The sequence below is a fragment of the Ranitomeya imitator genome, chromosome 2 (genome assembly GCF_032444005.1).
Source record: "Ranitomeya imitator isolate aRanImi1 chromosome 2, aRanImi1.pri, whole genome shotgun sequence".
Classification (NCBI taxonomy): Eukaryota; Metazoa; Chordata; class Amphibia; order Anura; family Dendrobatidae; genus Ranitomeya; species Ranitomeya imitator.
In genome coordinates this window covers 185,565,616-185,583,935 of record NC_091283.1, presented here as the reverse complement: position 1 = coordinate 185,583,935, position 18,320 = coordinate 185,565,616, and the positions used below count along the sequence as shown (strand labels likewise).

The 18,320-nt window shown below is 45.7% G+C and overlaps 1 protein-coding gene across 3 annotated transcripts in view; it reads left to right on the top strand.

The window, feature by feature from the left end:
• The window catches only part of IQSEC2 (IQ motif and Sec7 domain ArfGEF 2), a 248,444-nt gene that overhangs the window by 1,558 nt on the left and 228,566 nt on the right, over window positions 1–18,320 (top strand). The window lies entirely within an intron of this gene.

Sequence of the window (18,320 nt, the reverse complement as noted above, 5' to 3'; positions counted from 1 at the left end):
ACGTACCAGGTACTATGTCTGACACTGGTAGCCTCTGTGACCCATCTAGAACTGTGCCCAATGCTGCCATCGATTCTTTCCTGAGCCCCATAGAAGTTAATGACGACGGCGTCTACCTTGCCATTGATGAGCAAAGAGAAAAGTTGCACAACACAAGTCACTATGGGGGGTTACTGTGATGGACGCAAGAGGCGCAGCTTGAGGGGGCATGGATGGGCCCATGTGAGACCACCCATACTATTAAAGACCTCTGGGGTATTGTGCATTGATCCAGTAAACTCTCAGTTACACCAGTGCAGCAGGGCAGTAATGGCCGTGCAGCCCGGGTACAGTGGGACTGTGATTTCCGGAGCTTGGGCTCAATGGATTGTGAGGACCTTGTGGGTCTCTATTTTCAGAAAGGTTCTGGGACCCAAAATAGCAACAAGTTGGACTATTGTCAGCCAACTTTTAGGTGATGGAGCCCAGTGTCCGGGGTGACTCCATAATTCCTTATGGACTCTATGGTAACGTCCGTCCGTCACCGCGTCTGTCTGGATCATCTGACATTGTATCTAGAATAAGGGCTGTTCTGGTGGAGGTGTCAGGAGTCTCTGTGGATGGATGGGCAAGCGGAGGGGTCTCTGGATGGATGGGCAAGCGGAGGGGTCTCTGGATGGATGGGCAAGCGGAGGGGTCTCTGGATGGATGCGCAAGCGGAGGGGTCTCTGGACGGATGGGCTTGCGGGCGGCACTGCGGACGGATGGGCTTGCGGGCGGCACTGCGGACGGATGGGCTTGCGGGCGGCACTGCGGACGGATGGGCTTGCGGGCGGCACTGCGGACGGATGGGCTTGCGGGCGGCACTGCGGACGGATGGGCTTGCGGGCGGCACTGCGGACGGATGGGCTTGCGGGCGGCACTGCGGACGGATGGGCTTGCGGGCGGCACTGCGGACGGATGGGCTTGCGGGCGGCACTGCGGACGGATGGGCTTGCGGGGGGGTCTCTGCGGACAGATGGGCTTGCGGGGGGGTCTCTGCGGACGGATGGGCTTGCGGGGGGGTCTCTGCGGACGGATGGGCTTGCGGGGGGGTCTCTGCGGACGGATGGGCTTGCGGGGGGGTCTCTGCGGACGGATGGGTATGCGAGGGGGGTCTCTCTGCGGACGGATGGGCATGTGGGGGGTCTCTGTGGGCGGATGGGCATGCTGGGGGCTTCTACTTGGTAACGTGACTCTAGCATAGAGATGGATGGTACTATTTAAGATGCTGGCATCGTTGCCAAGCTGAGGCATCGTATGAGTGTTGTGTACTGACACGTGAAACAGATCTTTTACTCTGACTCAGTCAGGTGGGGGCGCTGTACAGCTGTTCGGACGGGGGTGTAATCCACACGATTGGTAGGGAGCACGAGCGAATCAAGGCCCCCATGTTGGCAGGAGAGCAATACTTGTCATTTCAATGTATGTAGATATACACGTCTAGACATGAGTGGAATGATGGCGCTTTGGGGTCAGAGAGCTTCAGGTCATACCTCAGGTTATAGAATGTCCCCCCATGGGTTCCGTTCACCTGTTGAATAATTTTACGCAATAGATTTGGCCAAAATCCAAGCTGTAACGTGCGTGATATATGTGCAGATGTTGGTGTCAATGTCACCATTTGACACATAAGGGTGAGTGCAGACTGAGTCTCTGCTGAGTTATTGGAGCAGAAACGGAGTGGAAGCTCCAAATCCTCCAAAAAGAACTTGGAGTTTCCGCCCTAAAATCTGAGCAAAAAGTCTCTATGTGCACAAACCCCAAATCTACCTGTAGATATCAGTCCTTGAATTATCCAGGGCACACGGACTGCGATGGCCATGAAGGTCGTCACGGAGTTATTGGGTCCTTTGGTATCTCAGCACCAATCATGGCCCTGGCAATAAGAGCCCACACATTAGAGCTAAGCTTACATCACCATAAACCCTATCATAATGAAAGTTTTTCCCTCAGTACCTGTTCTTCGTCATCATATGTGGGCCATGACGAACCCACCTGAGTAAGCCCCCTAAATGGTATTGGTATGCAGTGTTGTAACCCCCTTTTTAGGGCAGTATGTTCACTGAGTTTTTCAAAGAATTTTGGAGCAGAAACTTTCCAAATCTTCCACCAATTCTCAAAAACTTTGGGTTTCTGCTCTGAAAGCTCTGGAAAAAAGACTCCATGTGCACAAAGCCGCACAGTTTTTTTTTTTTTTTTTTTAAAGAGGATTTTGGGTTGGAGCTGCTCCAAAAACTGCATTTAAAAATATCTTCAAAGCATGTGAAAGATTCCATTTCATTGTTAAACCATTTTGCGGTTTGTAAGTTTTTTTTTTTTTTATTTTTATTACTCTGGGTTCTAAAAATGCTAAACGGGGAAAAACAGTATGTCAAATTTTTTTTTTTTTTAAATAAGAAATGCGTTTATTTTACCATATTTTCTCAGCAAAAGACGCATTGGAAACACATTCTATGGAAACTTCCAAAGGCTACGTTCCCATGATGATGTTTTTGATGTTGCAGATTTTCGGTACCTATTAACTTAAATAGGTCCATTGCATTTTTTTCAAGTGTAAAAAAAAAAAAAAAAAAAAAAAAAAAAAAAAAAAAAAAGAGGTCATAGTGGGAATGTAGCCTTGCACTACTTTAAAAAACAAAACATGTCTTTAAAAAGCTTCAGGAAAATAAATACTCCTTAAGGGTATGTGTACATGTTGCTGATTTCCTGCGGATCCGCAGCGTTTTTTGCGGTGCAGAAACGCTGCAGATCCGCAAGTGATTTACAGTACAAAAAAAAAAATGCTGTGCTAATGGTGCGGAAAATTCCGCAGGGAAAAGCTGCACTTTAAAAGAAGGAGCATGTCACTTCTTTTTTGCGGATCTGCAGCGTTTTTGTACCCATTCTATTATAGAAATCTGCAGGGGTAAAAAACGCAGTAAATCCGCACAAAAAACTGGACAAATCCGCAGGTGCGTTTTCTGCCAAGAGATGCAGAATCCGCACCAAAAATTCCTAAGCCTAATCCGCAACGTGTGCACATAGCCTAAAACCTTTTAGAAAAAGGAATTTCCTGAAGAAAAAAACAGAACAAAAAACTTACCGTAATCTTTCTTCCATTGTCAGTGGTGTGGTAATCGAGGTACGTTTGGTATGTTGTGCAGGAACCAGCTAGCTCAGGATGGACACCGCTGTCGATATTGATTGATCTATCTGCTCCCCCCGAGTGCTGTGTCTGTTGTTTTCAGTCTATGGGGGCTTCTTGTGTATACTTAGGCTATGTTCACACTTTGCGGATTTTGCTGCGGATCCGCAGCGGATTTGACCGCTGCGGATCCGCAGCAGTTTCCCATGAGTTTACATTACAATGTAAACCTATGGGAAACAAAAAACGCTGTGCACATGCTGCAGAAAAATCCGCGCGGAAACGCTGCGGATTACATTCCGCAGCATGTCACTTCTTTTCTGCGGATTTTCACCTGCTCCAATAGAAAACTGCAGATGAAAATCCGCAGAAGAAAACGCAGTAAAAACCGCGATAAATCCGCAGTAAAAACCGCAACGGGTTTTCACTGCGGATTTTGGAATTCTGCTGCGGAAAAATCCGCAGTGGAATCCGCAAAGTGTGAACATAGCCTTAGTCTGTTGCTGCGTTTATGGTAATGTTCTGATGAAGGGATTTAGTTTTTTGACTTTTCAGCTGTTTACAACCAGGGATAGTTGTGCGTGGGTCAGCATTGTACAATTACAAGTAGGAATGGAGGTGGGGGGTGGTGTTATCCAGGTGTGTAGTTTTCATGGGGTGGGATTATAAATATTTGCCGCTGTGTGAAATGGGGGTACGTGCATCTCATGAAATGGAGACTATATGTACAGTGTGTCCGTAAAGTCATGGTGCACTTTTATAGTTTACATTTTGGCGCCCTTTCTCTGGCCCAATCATATCAGACCTCTTCATGAAGAGGGATAACAAGAATCAATCAAACAAAACAAACTCATTTAAGCTGTTTCTGAGCCCCCAGTCAGATTAACCCCTGATAAACTGAACTCTGATTAATACACTGCCAGGTCTGTGACATCATGTAACCACAAGCTTATGCCAGCTGTGTGGGTTTCCATGCCAGTCGAGATGTGCACGGTACAGAGGAAAGTTCAGTGTGTTCTGTGGCTCGCTAAATTCGAATCCGTGAATATCGGCGCGTTTATAACAAAGCGCCACCACATAGGAATAACATTACTTGGTGTTGCACGCTATCAAACTGGCGGATAGACCCAAACGATGCGCGTTTCCTACAGATATGCTTCATGAGATCGACAATAATGCAAGATTTTTGCAGAAGATTGTGTTTAGCGATGAGGCGACCTTCCATATCGGTGGACATGTTCATCGCCATAATGTCCGAATATGGGCTGCTGAACATCCTCATGCCTACGTTGAGTACGAACGTAGCACCCGTAAAGTGAACGTGTGGTGTGGCCTGATGCATGATAAGGTGATAGACCCTTTTTTTTTTTACAGAGCGGTCTGTGACGTCAAACGCGTTTCTTGATATGTTGGAATTGTATGCAGTGCCACAATTCCCAGAAGGTGTCCTCTTTTAACAGGACGGCGCTCCTCCACACTACGCCACCATTGTTCATGAGTTTCTGGATAGAACATTGCCCTGACGGTGGATAGGCAGGGGTTCTGTCAAGCCATGGCCACCACGATCCCCGGATCTGACGCCCTTAGACTTTTACTTTTGGGGTTATGTGAAGCAACATGTGTACAATGAACGTATCAATGACATTAATCACTTAAAACAGAGAATCACTGACGTTATTCACTCTGTTACCCCTGATGTCCTTACCTGTGTGTGGCGAGAACTTCACTATCGTTTGGATGTGTGTAGGGCAACAAATAGAGCCCACATCGAACTGCACTGAATAGGTATGAAACTGGGAGTGTTTCTATATATTGGAGCAGATTTCTCATTTCTATCGTTTTTTTGTTGCTTTTCAGTGACTGGTCAAAAGTGCACCATGACTTTATATATATTTATCTCTATCTCTACCTCTGTATCCAATACATTGGAATTTTTCATTTTATTACTATTGTTTTTTAAATACTTTGTGTATTTTTTATATGGTAGCATTTTTAACATTAGTATTCTCTTCATATTTTAGTAATATTTTTAATGTGATCAGTAGCATAATTTTTTGTTAAATACACTAGTACCGTATTAATATTCTCTAAGATATCATTGGTATTAATATTTTTTTAAATGTATTATTACAAAAAAATATCACACACACGATACTCGATTTTGCAAGTCTTGCCACTCACAAAGAATGGAGAGGTCTGTAATTTTTATAGTCGGTACACTTCAACTGTGAGCGACAGAATATGAAAACCAGAAAATCTCGTTGCATGACTTTAATTTGCTTTTTATTGCATGAAATAAGTATTTGATCACTGACCAACCAGCAAGAATTCTGCCTCTCACAGACCTGTTAGTTTTTCTTTAAGAAGCCTCCCCTACTCGGCACTCATTATCTGTATTAATTGCACTGTTTGACCTCTGTATAAAAGACACCTGTCCACAAACAATATCACACTCCAACCTCTCCACCATGGCCAAGACCAAAGAGGTGTCTAAAGACAACATGCTGGAATGGGCTACTGGACAATTGTCAAGCAGCTTGGTGAGAAAACAACAATGCCACGATTATTAGAAAATGGAAGAAACACAAGATGATTGTCAATCTTCCTCGGTCTGGAGCTCCATGCAAGATCTCGCCTCCTTGGGGTATGGATGACTCTAAGAAAGGTCAGGAATCAGCCCAGAACTACACGGGAAGACCTGGTCAATGACCTGAGAAGAGCTGGGACCAGTGTCTCACACACTACCATCAGTAACAGTACGCCTTCATGGATTAAAATCCTCCATTCCTTGTAGGTGGGTAAACTTGCAAAATCGACAGTGTCAAATACTGTACTTATTTTCCTCACTCTATATGTGTGTGTATATAATATTTTTTTGTTCTTTTTTTTTATAGAAGTCAGGTTTAGTCTTTGCGTCTATAATGCAGGCGGCGTGCTGCGCTCCTCTGAGGCGCACATTTGTACTTGGGCACCGGGGACGAGGATTGTGTCTTGTAATGGTCTTTGGTGTTCCATCTCGGTGTATTACAAGTGTTTTGTACGGTATCGCAGGCTGACCAGTGACCCGGTTCTTGTCTCTGACCCAGCCTTGTAATACTCGGCATCTGGCGATGGTCCCGGTATAATTACTACGCTTGAAGATAGTTTTGTGGGACTTTGACAAATTTACCCCAATATTGTTGGAATTGCTTAAATATCAATTCCCTTCTCATTAGCTGACAGGAAGATGCGATAATTCGCACACATTACTTCAAGGAATTTCTGTTTTCCCGCCGTCTCCCTGTAATTCAGTCAGAAACTGAGGCCTCATGCTCGTCGATGGATGTGACTATGGGGGTTTCTGTATCGCAGGGCGATGTCAGAGAATCCGACTTTTTCACAGCTGTAAATGCTTATTAGAGGATCGCCCGCATGGCTTGGCGCCCATTGGGAAGGCTGTGTCAAAACAGTCTTTGCTGCCCATGGCAACCAATAACAACTCGGCTTTCAGCTTAAAAGAGCTGCTTCAAAAATGAGATCTTAACTGTGATTGGTTCCTACGGGCAGCAGGTTTTCCTGTAGATGGTTGTGATAAATGAGGAATATTGTGTATGGCTCGACCTACACACCGGAGAGAGCGCTAGACCTGACAGACTCGTACGCAGCGTACCTAGAGTCTACAGGTAAATATGGCGGCACTATAGAAGCAACCCTAAGGCCACATTCACCTTTGGTAGTAATGGTGCCGCAAAGATCTGTGCTAATCACTGCATTAAAGAAAAATAATTGCGAGAGCTACTAAAATTGGCGCAAAAGAAATGTCGTTGGCAATACCAACCAACTGGGTGGTTGCTTTCATTTTCTACTCCCGCTATGATCTAGTTGCTATGGGCAACTGCTGCATTTCTCATTTTTTTTATTTTTTTGAGCTGCATTCGCCATTGAGGTGGGTGCGGAAATCCCAATTTTTCTTGGATACAGGCAATTTCTATAGTGCTTCTGATCTCCATATTCCCGCTTCTGGCCAAACGTGTGACCTCTGCAGCCAATCACTGCCCGCAGCGGTGACCACCTCATCAACACGGTGTCCAAATATTGGCTGCAGCGGTCTCACATCTGCATGTCCAGAACAGGGTGGATGGCTTTTCATGGCAGCCTCCTAGCGACCTAAAATGACCTAAAAATTATCTATTTATCTAATTATCTGTTTACGAATATTAATTTTATTACACGTACTACATATTGGGATAGGATCTTGGAGCTGGGAATATCCATTTTAAAGCAAGTTTTGAGGCTGATTTGCATTAAAAAAATACTTTTCCAAAACTCATGCAAACCCAGCCAAAGGCTGCTACCTATGGTCAGAAATAAAATAAATAAATAACAAATCTACAGCAAATTTGCTATGATATGAAGCTCAAAGAAAGTGATATCTCCATGCTGCTGTTGTTTACTTTTTATAACCCTTTCCCAATTTTTGATATACATGCCCATGTGGTTCCTGTGTTTGGAGCAGGCTTAGGTGTTAGCACAGAGGATGTCGGCTGTCTTTACAGCAGCAACCTTAGCTAGCTCCGATCGCTGCTGTTTAATCCCTTAAATTCCTCTGCCACTATCTGTCAGTAGCAGTTAAGGTGGTCGATCCACCTGCAGTGTGAGATGCTGATGGTCGGCCATGGCGCTCTTCTTAGTGCTCCGACGAAGCCCAGCCACAGGCTAAGCTGCATAGGACGCCATCATTTTCCCTGTATACTGGAATACTATGGTATTTTTTAGTATATAGAACATGCAATCACAGGTCCAAGTCCCCAAAAAGGATAAAAATACGGTATATAGTTTCCCAGTTTAAAAATACATTTAAAAAAAATATACATTGGGTATCATCACTTCTGTTGTAAAAGTCCAGTCTTTACAAAAAATAAAATTACGATGGATATGGTAGGCACCAATACAATCAGCAGCTCATCCAAATTTTATTGGTAAAAATGTTTCAATGGTTGCTAGCGTAATTGTACTCACCTGGAGAATTGTTTCAGTCGTTTTTACCGCACAATGTTAATACTCTCAAAATTAAATATTGCAGATTTCTGCCCCTCCTCCCCATTTATTTCACCACCATTTTTTTTCCCCCCATGGTAAAATGGTTTAATTAAAAACCATAGCTTGTGCTGCAAAAAAACAAGACTTATCCTGAATGGGGGGAGGGGAATAAGTAAAAAGGTTATGGGTCTTGGGAAAAAGGGCAAGAAAGAGCAAGTGCAAAAAAAAAATGAAAAAAATAAAAAATTAAAAAGCTTGGTCATGATGGGGTTAAATTTACTTGCCCAATAGAGCAGATTTTAGGCTGGAAGCACGTTTTGGGGTAGAGTCCCGATTTTTTTTTTTTTTTTTTGCTTTCATCCTCCATATAGCATCAGCATCACTCATGGTGGCGAGTTCCAGGCCGTGAGGATTGCGGGCGCCCAGGATCCAGCAGAACGTGACGACGTACCGGAGCCGTCTCGCGAGTGTCGGCGCTGTCACATAATATCTGTGCAGCTGATGGCCATGGAAGCATGCCCCGTGTGATGAGTAATTGCTTCTCACCTCCCGGTTCTGTGCGTGTCGCTCTCTGACTTCAGTGAACACATTTTCTGCCCCGCGGCCTGGATAGCCTGTGGAGAATCTGTCAAACGCTTTCTGTTCTATATGGGGTAAAAACCGCTATTAATAAGTAATGATGCCGGACTCACATGGGGCTTGTTGATTGTCAGCGCCGGCGTTATGTCAGAAGCATTGGCTCGCCGGACACTAGTTGCTTTTTAGCTTATACGTTGCTTTTTTGCTTTTTTTTTTTTCCTTCTGATATGATTTGTTTATAGTCAGTGGGCACGGAAAAACTACCTGTAGCAATTAGCGCCAGGAAACTGCTGCCACGACTTACAAAGAACGCACATATTTAGGTATAGAAAATTACTGTCCTGTTATCCGCAGCAAGCAATTACCTTGCGGCTTTAATTAGTTAAAGGGTTATTCCCAAAATCACAAGTTAACCCTTAGCTATTTTGGGGAAAGCTTTTGGATTGCTGGGGGATTTGCTTTCTGGAGCCTTGTCTTGAGTGGATTAGAGGTTTTCTCCATTCATTGTCTATGGGACTCCTGGGGAAAGCCAAAACTAGACTGTCTGGCAGTCCAATTGACAATGAATGGAGTTGGGGCGTGCACCCCTGCTCCATTCGTGATAGTACTGCAGAGGGCCGAGTGTTCGGGTCCCCAGCTCCATTCATGATGGTACTGCAGAGGGCTGAGTGTTCGGGTCCCCAGCTCCATTCATGATGGTACTGCAGAGAGGCGAGTGTTCGGGTCCCCAGCTCCATTCATGATGGTACTGCAGAGGGCCGAGTGTTCGGGTCCCCAGCTCCATTCATGATGGTACTGCAGAGGGCCGAGTGTTCGGGTCCCCAGCTCCATTCATGATGGTACTGCAGAGGGCCGAGTGTTCGGGTCCCCAGCTCCATTCATGATGGTACTGCAGAGGGCTGAGTGTTCGGGTCCCCAGCTCCATTCATGATGGTACTGCAGAGAGGCGAGTGTTCGGGTCCCCAGCTCCATTCATGATGGGACTGCAGAGGGCCGAGTGTTCGGGTCCCCAGCTCCATTCATGATGGTACTGCAGAGGGCCGAGTGTTCGGGTCCCCAGCTCCATTCATGATGGTACTGCAGAGGGCTGAGTGTTCGGGTCCCCAGCTCCATTCATGATGGTACTGCAGAGGGCCGAGTGTTCGGGTCCCCAGCTCCATTCATGATGGTACTGCAGAGGGCTGAGTGTTCGGGTCCCCAGCTCCATTCATGATGGTACTGCAGAGGGCCGAGTGTTCGGGTCCCCAGCTACATTCATGATGGTACTGCAGAGGGCCGAGTGTTCGGGTCCCCAGTTCCATTCATGATGGTATTGCAGAGGGCCGAGTGTTCGGGTCCCCAGTTCCATTCATGATGGTACTGTAGAGGGCCGAGTGTTTGGGTCCCCAGTTCCATTCATGATGGTACTGCAGAGGGCTGAGTGTTTGGGTCCCCAGCTCCATTCATGATGGTACTGCAGAGGGCCGAGTGTTCGGGTCCCCAGCTCCATTCATGATGGTACTGCAGAGGGCTGAGTGTTCGGGTCCCCAGCTCCATTCATGATGGTACTGCAGAGGGCCGAGTGTTCGGGTCCCCAGCTCCATTCATGATGGTACTGCAGAGGGCCGAGTGTTCGGGTCCCCAGCTCCATTCATGATGGTATTGCAGAGGGCCGCGTGTTCGGTCCCCAGCGACCAGTAAGTTATCTGTAGTGATTTGAAGAATAATCCTTTCAATTACTCTGAAAGAAAAAAATAAATGACAAAATAAATAGGGATCAACCTACTGATTGTTTGATACACCTTTCTTTCAATGACTCTCTTAAGGAAATGGGTATTGCCATACAAGTGTTATTACATGACTTCTATTCACATGAATGATGACCCCACAGCAGAGGACTGAAGGGTCCATCATAGTGAGACAAAGGATTACAGTCTAGGACTTCCGAATGTCCGAATAAAGCACATGTATTGTGAACTGTGAGGAGGGGAGATGTTGAGACATGTCTTTTGGTTTTATCATCTCCATAGAAACGGGTTCTTTTCAGTTACAGCATTGACACGAAGAAACAATGGTTGAAGAGGTTGCCGGAACATAAAACGTTTCACCTGTCCACAGAGTGCCTATAGGTTGCTGACCCAGCGAGTGGAGGGCTTTGGAGTCCCCCATCTCAGTGGTGCGTTGGTCACAGATGTTCCACCGCGTCATATATTGTTGATGGTGCGGATATAGAAAGCAGAAAGCTTGCCATTACCTCCGTCAGTCCTTTAGAGCAGGGGTCCCCAACTCCAGTCCTCAAGGCCCACCAACAGGTCATGTTTTCAGGATTTCCTTTGCATTGCACAGGTGATGCAATTATTACCTGGGCAAGACTAAGGAAATCCTGAAAACATGACATGTTGGGGACCCCTGCTTTAGAGAATGGATGGCGCGGCTGTGTACATTGTCACTTGTTCTATTCAAAGGAAAGCCTCCAGATTCCCTTTCGGGGATTGTAGGGAACCCATTAGTTGGATCCCAAATGATCAGCTGTAATTAACTTAGTGGTTCCATATCTACTATATAAAATTGTCTAAGGGTTTTTCTGTCTGTCCTGGAAATCCCGCGTCTCTGATTGGTCGAGGCCACCAGGCCTCGACCAATCAGCGACGGGCACAGCATGGCAACGATTATGTCATAAAGGTTGCCTCGACCAATCAGCGACGGGCACAGCATGGCAACGATTATGTCATAAAGGTTGCCTCGACCAATCAGCGACGGGCACAGCATGGCAACGATGATGTCATAAAGGTTGCCTCGACCAATCAGCGACGGGCACAGTCTGCCGCGAATTCGCCTCGACCAATCAGCGACGGGCACAGTATCGACGTAGATGTCATAATGGTTGCCATGGCGACGATGATGTCATAAAGGTTGCCTCGACCAATCAGCGACGTGCACAGTCTGCCGCGAATTCTGGAATCATCATTGTCCATATACTGCGGGGACATGCATATTCTAGAATACCCGATGCGTTAGAATCGGGCCACAATCTAGTCTACTATATAATTGTCTAAGGGTCACTTCCGTCGTTCTGTCTGTCACGAATATTCATTGGGCGCGGCCTCTGTCATGGAATCTAAGTCGCTGATTGGTCGTGGCAAAACGCCCACGACCATTGCCAAGACCAATCAGCGACGGCCACAGTCCGGCGGCAATATGGCCGCTCTTTCCTCCCCGCAGTCAGTGCCCGCTCCGTACTCCCCTCCAGTCATCCAGTCAGCCCTCACACAGGGTTAATACGCAGTTATTAACCCTGTGTGACCAACGTTTTACTATTGATGATGCGTATGCAGCATCAATAGTAAAAAGATCGAATGTTACTAATAATAATAATAAAAAAACGTTATTCTCACCCTCCGACGTCGCGCTGTCCTCGGCAGTGCAAGCGGCAGGTTCCGGTTCTAAGGATGCCATGCGAGAAGGACCTGCCATGACGTCACGGTGATGTGACCTCGACGTCATCACAGGTCCTGCGCTCATCCAACCTTGGGACCGGAAGCTGCTGCGTACACCGCACACAGGCGACAGGACTACAAGGGCTCCCTCGGAAGGTGAGTATGTTTTTTTTTTTATTTTTTTAACCTGTTACATAAGTACCTGGCCAATATACTACGTACCTGGCCAATATACTATGTGACTGGGCAATATACTACGTGACTGGGCAATATACTACGTGACTGGCCAATTACTACGTGACTGGGCAATATACTACGTGTCTGTGCTGTATACTACGTTGCTGTGTAGTATACTACGTCGCTGTGTAGTATACTACGTCACTGTGCAGTATACTACGTGGACTGTGCAATATACTACGTGACTGGGCAATATTACTACGTGGGCTGGGCAATATACTACGTGGACTGTGCAATATACTACGTGGCTGGGCAATATACTACGTGGACTGTGCAATATACTACGTGGCTGGGCAATATACTACGTGGACTGTGCAATATACTACGTGACTTGGCAATATTACTACGTGGGCTGGGCAATATACTACTTGGACTGTACAATATACTACGTGGCTGGGCAATATACTACGTGGACTGTTATGACCTGGTGGTCAGGACAATAATGGACCTGGTGGTTAAGAGCACACGGAATGACCTGATAGTTACTGATGATAAAGGACGAGCTCTGGGACGTGGGAACTCTGCTGACCGCAATCCCTAATCCTATCAAACACACTAGAAATAGCCGTGGATTGCGCCTAACGCTCCCTATGCAACTCGGCACAGCCTAAGGAACTAGCTAGCCCTGAAGATAGAAAAATAAAGCCTACCTTGCCTCAGAGAAATTCCCCAAAGGAAAAGGCAGCCCCCCACATATAATGACTGTGAGTAAAGATGAAAATACAAACACAGAGATGAAATAGATTTAGCAAAGTGAGGCCCGACTTACTGAACAGACTGAGGATAGGAAAGGTAGCTTTGCGGTCAGCACAAAAACCTACAAAAAGACCACGCAGAGGGCGCAAAAAGACCCTCTGCACCGACTCACGGTGCGGAGGCGCTCCCTCTGCGTCCCAGAGCTTCCAGCAAGCAAGACAACAATAAAAATAGCAAGCTGAACAGAAAAATAGCAAACCAAAGAAAATACAAGCAGGAACATAGCTTCTGCTGGGAAGACAGGTCACAAGAACGATCCAGGAGTGAACAAGACCAATACTGGAACATTGACAGGTGGCATGGAGCAAAGATTTAAGTGGAGTTAAATAGAGCAGCCCGCTAACGAATTAACCTCGTCACCTGTGGAAGGAAACTCAGAAACGCCCACCAGAGGAAGTCCATGGACAGAACCAGCCGAAGTACCATTCATGACCACAGGAGGGAGCCCGACAACAGAATTCACAACAGTGGACTGTGCAATATACTACGTGGACTGTGCAATATACTACGTGGACTGTGCAATATACTACGTGGACTGTGCAATATTACTACGTGGGCTGTGCAATATTACTACGTGGGCTGTGCAATATTACTACGTGGGCTGTGCAATATTACTACGTGGGCTGTGCAATATTACTACGTGGGCTGTGCAATATACTACGTGGCTGGGCAATATTACTACGTGGACTGTGCAATATACTACGTGGCTGGGCAATATACTACGTGGGCTGTGCAATATTACTACGTGACTGGGCAATATTACTACGTGGGCTGGGCAATATACTACGTGGACTGTGCAATATACTACGTGACTTGGCAATATTACTACGTGGGCTGTGCAATATTACTACGTGGGCTGGGCAATATACTACGTGGACTGCAATATACTACGTGGCTGGGCAATATTACTACGTGGGCTGTGCAATATTACTACGTGGACTGTGCAATATACTACGTGGCTGGGCAATATTACTACGTGGGCTGTGCAATATTACTACGTGGACTGTGCAATATACTACGTGGCTGGGCAATATACTACGTGGGCTGTGCAATATTACTACGTGGGCTGTGCAATATTACTACGTAGACTGTGCAATATACTACGTGGGCTGGGCAATATACTACGTGGGCTGGGCAATATACTACGTGGGCTGGGCAATATACTACGTGGGCTGGGCAATATACTACGTGGGCTGGGCAATATTACTACGTGGGCTGTGCAATATTACCACGTGACTGGGCAATATACTACGTGACTGGGCAATATACTACGTGGCTGGGCAATATACTACGTGGGCTGTGCAATATTACTACGTGACTGGGCAATATACTACGTGACTAGGCAATATACTACGTGGACTGTGCAATATACTACGTGACTTGGCAATATTACTATGTGGACATGCATATTCTAGAATACCCGATGCATTAGAATCAGGCCACCATCTAGTAATTAATAAAACTGCACTAAGTTTAAGGGGGTTGTACACTACCTGGATAGGTTTCAGAGCTCATGTGGAATAACAATATCACGCGAGTGCTTCCAGACCCTGTTCTGACATTGTTGGAACATCGCCGGTGCCTGAGGTTAGTATAAAGTGTGTTTTTTTTTTTTTTTTTTCTTTCATTTTCAGACCCCCCTCCCTCAGCTATGATTTTTCTTTTTGGAGCGTCCCTCCCAGTAATGTAGGCTGGATTTCATATCTGTGTGTATCCAATGTGCTGCTTTTCTCAACGCTCGTATATTAGTACACCAGTACTTATTTGCTCATCATGTGCATCTGTTTCTTTCCCCCCTCTGCTTTCCTTGTGATACTTCCTCCCCTTTTTACTGTAGATCTGTGTACAACCTCTCTCCTTCCCTGCTGCTATCTCTAACACTGAAAAGAAAGGTGAGAAATCCATGAGACTCAGGCGCTCTAACAGGTCTGTAATATTGGTGGCGAGCACTCGCCTACATAAAGGCCTCACACACTCTGCAGGTGAAACAGAACGTAACGTTCAGCATGGGTTTATGAGAAATCGCTCCTGTCAAACCAATCTAATCAGTTTTTATGAAGAGGTAAGCTATAGACTGGACCACGGTGAGTCATTGGACGTGGTATATCTCGATTTTTCCAAAGCTTTTGATACCGTGCCGCACAAGAGGTTGGTACACAAAATGAGAATGCTTGGTCTGGGGGAAAATGTGTGTAAATGGGTTAGTAACTGGCTTAGTGATAGAAAGCAGAGGGTGGTTATAAATGGTATAGTCTCTAACTGGGTCGCTGTGACCAGTGGGGTACCGCAGGGGTCAGTATTGGGACCTGTTCTCTTCAACATATTCATTAATGATCTGGTAGAAGGTTTACACAGTAAAATATCGATATTTGCAGATGATACAAAACTATGTAAAGCAGTTAATACAAGAGAAGATAGTATTCTGCTACAGATGGATCTGGATAAGTTGGAAACTTGGGCTGAAAGGTGGCAGATGAGGTTTAACAATGATAAATGTAAGGTTATACACATGGGAAGAGGGAATCAATATCACCATTACACACTGAACGGGAAACCACTGGGTAAATCTGACAGGGAGAAGGACTTGGGGATCCTAGTTAATGATAAACTTACCTGGAGCAGCCAGTGCCAGGCAGCAGCTGCCAAGGCAAACAGGATCATGGGGTGCATTAAAAGAGGTCTGGATACACATGATGAGAGCATTATACTGCCTCTGTACAAATCCCTAGTTAGACCGCACATGGAGTACTGTGTCCAGTTTTGGGCACCAGTGCTCAGGAAGGATATAATGGAACTAGAGAGAGTACAAAGGAGGGCAACAAAATTAATAAAGGGGATGGGAGAACTACAATACCCAGATAGATTAGCGAAATTAGGATTATTTAGTCTAGAAAAAAGACGACTGAGGGGCGATCTAATAACCATGTATAAGTATATAAGGGGACAATACAAATATCTCGCTGAGGATCTGTTTATACCAAGGAAGGTGACGGGCACAAGGGGGCATTCTTTGCGTCTGGAGGAGAGAAGGTTTTTCCACCAACATAGAAGAGGATTCTTTACTGTTAGGGCAGTGAGAATCTGGAATTGCTTGCCTGAGGAGGTGGTGATGGCGAACTCAGTCGAGGGGTTCAAGAGAGGCCTGGATGTCTTCCTGGAGCAGAACAATATTGTATCATACAATTATTAGGTTCTGTAGAAGGACGTAGATCTGGATATTTATTATGATGGAATATAGGCTGAACTGGATGGACAAATGTCTTTTTTCGGCCTTACTAACTATGTTACTATGTTACTATGTTTTAAATGAAGACCATTTGGAATGTTGCTTAAAGGAATTGTCAGACACAAAAAAATCATTATTTTAAAAGCATGCATGACAAAAAAAAGGGCATAATTTGCATGTATCCGACACAGACTGCGGCTTTAGAAGCAGTAGGTACTAGAAGAGCACTTTATCAGAGAAACATCTCAAGCCTTACTCTTCTAGTCACCTGACCGCTGCAGCCAGTCACAAGGTTCAGCGGTTCAGGCTTGGTTTCCGGAGCTGCTGCCAGTGCTACATCCATAGGTGAGTATGCCTCTGTTTTTTACTATTAGACCATCTATACCTCTGTTATTATTATTTTATTTTTTTTTATCAAACGAACACTTGAATTTTGCATTTAGAAAGAAAATGGACAATAAATTAATAAATGTGAATTCTTCATGGCCTTTAAATAAGCTTATTACATATAAACTGAGGCCGCGGATCACAGTGGAGCTCTCTGCTGCAGCACGTGACTGCACCCGATGTGCCAGCCTTCAGTAGAATGTGCCGCGTGTCTCTTCCCAGAATTTCCTTCCCAGGTCGTTACATAACGCTGTGCCGCATCGCTTCACAGCCGCGCTTGACAGCTGCCTGTCAGTCATTTTTATCATCGTCCCCCCCCCCCCCGCAGATCCTGCCTCCTAGTGGCTCAGACGGGGCTGATCCTTTGTGATGGCTCCTCTCCGGTGTGCATGGATACCTAGCGCTGTCCCCGCATCCTGTGACACATGCACTTGTCGGCTTTGGGGACAAGATAAAAAATGTACCTTAGAATAGATAGCCGCTAAATCCGCCGGGGCATCCATGGTGCCTAGAAAATCTCAAAAACCTCCTCCGCTTTAGGCTGTATGCACACGTTGCTGATTTTTTTGCGTTTTTTTCGCGATAAAAACGCAATAAAACCGCAAAAAAACAGCATACAATATGCATCCCATCATTTTGAATGAATTCTGCATGTTGTGGGCACATTATGCGTTTTTTTCCGCAAAAAAAACGCATCGCGGTAAAAAACGCAGCATGTTCATTAATTTTGCGTTTTTTTTTTTTTTGCAGATTTCCCACTATAAAATGCATTGGGAAATGTCCGGAAAAAAACGCATCAAAAACGCGCAAAAAAACGCATGCAGATCTCTTGCAGAAAATGTCAGGTTTTTCTCAGGAATTTTCTGCAAGAAATCCTGAACGTGTACACACAGCCTTATTCGGACACAGCGCCATGCCAACTTACGCACCGTGGGGGTCCTAGCTGTTGAATCCTAAGGGGTCCCATACATAACTGCCTACTGAATAATGGCGGGCTCTTTCATTGACTGGAGCGATCGCTCCATAGACTCAATTGGCAGCAGCTTATCTCACCATCATTGTGCCTGAGAGATATAGGTATAGAGTAGTGATAAGTGAACATACTCTGATAAGGTGTTATCTGAGCATGCTCGGGTGCCTTCAGCATGCTCGAATAATATGTTCCATTCCGCGCGGCTGCATGTCGCACTGCTGTTCGACAGCCAAAATACATGGAGGGATCGCCTGTTAGGCTTCTCTGCTCTGATGTCCCCATAAATACACTGCCTTGTCCTGGACTGTGTTCTCATATGTGTTCTATATATTCACCTTTCACATTGGTGTCACCTGGAAGAGTTGTGGTAGGATGTGGATTTTCATGTGTGGAAGGGTCTGATCCCCCCCCCCCTCCGTTGATACATTTATCACCAATCCTGTGCCTAGGGGATAACCATTTTTGTTGGCTAACCCCCTATAAAGAAGTCCTGTCACGTGCCATAAATGTGTTTTGTACCTGGTGTAAATGTTGCTGTTCTCCTGAATCCGGCGCTGTTTTTCTTTTGTTCCTGCGCCTCTC